The sequence below is a fragment of the Phaethon aethereus genome (assembly GCF_964289735.1).
Source record: "Phaethon aethereus genome assembly, chromosome: 15".
Taxonomy (NCBI): Eukaryota; Metazoa; Chordata; class Aves; order Phaethontiformes; family Phaethontidae; genus Phaethon; species Phaethon aethereus.
Window position 1 is genome coordinate 10,950,376 of NC_138591.1, and position 3,400 is coordinate 10,953,775.

The following is a 3,400-nucleotide window of genomic DNA, read 5'->3' on the forward strand; positions in this document are numbered from 1 at the left end:
TTTGTGGCTGCCCCACAAGCCTCTGCGGCCCCGAAGCGTCTCCCAGCGTCCGGGGTAAGGGGGAAGCCGGCGGCGGCACCGACTCAGCACTCGCTCCGGCGATTCCGCGTGTACTCCACCGCCCCAACGCGAGCGCAGTATGGCCTCCCAGAGCTCCCGTACTCCCTCCCCACGGCCTCCCCTGCCGCCATTTTAGTAGTTTTTAGCTCCCCGGGGCCTTATCCCACAGTATGGCCAAGGCAAGGCGCGAGAACTACGATACCCATCATGACTTGCGCGAGGCCCTCTTGCCCCACTTCCCCAGAAGAGATGGGAAATGTAGTTGCCTGCGTTTTCTGCCTATTAAGAAACTACAATTCCTGTCAGCCTTTGCGCTCGCCTTTCGTTTCTGCCGTCTCCGCCTCCAATTTAGGAGGGGGAGACGGGACATGTAGTTGGCGTGAACTCCTCGGGCGGGACAAGAACTACCCGTCCCAGCAGGCCCGGCGACAGCGTTCCCTCAGGCGACGCTTGTGTCCTGCCCCTCAGCTCTCTGGGAAGTGCAGTTCGCAAAGGCTGCCAGGCGGCCGCGTCACCGGATGGCTACTCCCCGTTCCCTCATCTCACACGAGGATACGGGACGTGTGGGGATGGGATAGCTACTGTGTGGGCCGCTGCCTCGCCGGGGTAGATGAGCCTGTCCCGGGCGCTCCCAGGGGCCGGCTGCGCGCCAACGTCTCGCGGGGCTGCGCGGCGGAGGCTGAGGAGAGTGGGCCCGGTGGGGCGTGTCGCCTCACTGGTTTTCCCACCTCCTTTAAGGACTCAGCGTCAGGAGTCAGGTGAAGACATGCTCGTTTTAGCTTTTATCTATGCAAAATTTCGCCTACCTAGTCCTATAAAGCGTAGGTGCAGAGTGGCAATACAGTGTCGGCACCCGTGTTGCGTCAGGAAACCTCCCAAGCGAAGATTTGTGAGCACACGTGCTCTGGGGTGACGTGAGAATGAACGGTTCTGTACGCATCCAGCTGTAACTTGACAGGATGCGTTAAAAGTTCCAATTCTGTCCATTCTACAGCACACTTTCACTTGGTTATTATAATTAAGAAAAAAAAATCTCGATAAGCTAATTTCAGCAGGACTTGTCGAGTACTGAGGCCCTTGACTGGTAACACTATTAGAACTTAGTTAAAAAAACATTGCTTGAAGTGAAGTATATTTGGAGGACACAGGGAGGAATAGTGGGGAAACGAGTAGACTGGTTAGTAGGCTGCACATGGCTGTGGCAGCATTTCATCTTAGAAGGTTCAGGATAAGTGTTTATAGCTAGACGAAGCGAGTGCTTGGGAGAAGGGAGTTTCTTGGAGCGTTCGCATGCAAGGACTGAGTCATCTGCAGCATCATTTATATTAGAACACTGTAGGGCAGGTTATGGAGTTGTTTTGAAAGCAGACAGGCTTAGAACTAAAATGTAAAGATCTCTATTCAGTACAAAATCCAGTGCCGTTTTGGTTGGAGAACTACACAAACTCTCCCGAAGTGGCATTTATGTAGCCTAATCCTGACACAAGAACCAGATAGTTTCTAGTGGCACACCAGCAGCAAACACTACTGTACAGGGCAGCACTTCTAAAAGTAAAAAAAAAAAAAAAAGCCCACCAACACCACAGATAATTCATTTTGAAAGAGAAAAAAAATGTAATTCACAATGAAAGACTATACACCTCCACTAAGTGGAAGTCTTTCTTTCAAGCACCAAGAGCTTACCCTCACCAGAGCGTGAAGAATGAGTTTTAAAGACCTTGTGAAAGCCACTCTGGTTATTCTCTGATGCAGAGTTCCTTTTCAGTTTTCAGACACACATTGTCAGGGCCTCTATTGTTCAAAGTTGAATATAATTAAGGAAGATTCTCACCTGTTCTACTGTTGTAGCATTTAGAATTTTGTTAAGCTAGAAGGAAGTTTCTCAGCTGTGTGTGGCAATCATGTTTCTGTTTAAAAAAAAAAGTCATATGCTGTCCCACTGGGGGCTGGGAATAGGATATGATCCTTTTTTATCAGGGGAATGGAGGAAGCAGTTAGAAGTAAAGCTACAGGAGTGAGAAGTATGTTTCCTAAGCAGCTAGGATAAGGAACACCTTAATATAGCACTCACCACTTACTAAAGGTTTGTTTGGTTTTATTGTTGTTTTGTTTTAAATACTAACCTTTGCGTGTTAGGTGACATTTATTAGCCAGTAGGTACTCGATACATTTCATTTAGTATGGAAACAAGGTAACACCATTTGGAACAAAGGAGCTCATGGATTACTACTGTTGAATAATAGATAAAAAGCCAGTGGAAACCAAGCTTCATGAATTCTGCTGACAGAGTGACTTGTTGTTGTACACTTTTTACTGTCATTATGAGCATTTAATAGCTCAGGTTTATAATGACTGCAATGCTGTACTGCAAACTTGTTTTTTGTTTGAGCCTTGACGCAACCTACAAGTCAGGGAAGGCTTAACTGGAGGCAGGTACTGTACTTGCAGAGCAATTAAGACTTAAGATTACCAGAATGCAGAACATGTAGGCAGCAATTCTCACATACACTTTAGTATTCCTTAAAAAGGCTTCTTGAAGATTTTTTAAATGGAGCTTCATTCTGCCAGCTCCTAAAGTACTGAGTACTTTTTTTTTTTTTGGGGTGCAGGGAGTGGGGCCAAATATGTGTTTGATCAGAGGTATGGAAGTGTATATTACCACTGATTTCAGGGAAAAGTATTACTTGTGTTGTCTAACATTCCTTTCTTCATTGACAGGTACCTATTCCCTAGGTGCTTGCTAGGATATAAACAATTAATCCACAGAATTTCAAAAGAAGCCAGACGTCCTTCAGAGTGTACAAACCTGTTTTGCAGGCTGAGTGACACATACGAATTGTGTAAACTCTAACTTTTTAACAGGGCTAGTAGTTTATTTTTCCACTTATGAACAGCTGATACTCAAAACAAAACCTAAGTGGAATCATGATAATTTTACTGGCAAAACATCTACTAGAATGTGAATGGTCATGTTCTCTTGAGGTTGTAAAGCATTATAAAAACTCTTCTTGTTTAAATCTCTTTTGCATCAAAATGTTCAGAATAAATATACTAGCTCTTCATTTAATAAATACTAAAAATCTTGTCTTATTGAAAACTACCTATATAAATCCATCATCACATCATGACTGACTGAAATTATCAAAGCACTGCTTAGAAAAGAAGAGGCTGGACCACCTCAGGGTTAATATGTGGGGACTGGGGTGCAGAGAAACTGTCTCCCCCAGAGCCACAGCTCTAGCCGTCCTTGTGCTGCCTTCTAGCTCTTGTTAGACCCTTGTCAGACTCTTTGCTGAGTCAGTCTATCTCATTAAATTTGGCTTTCTTTTTCCTCCTGGGT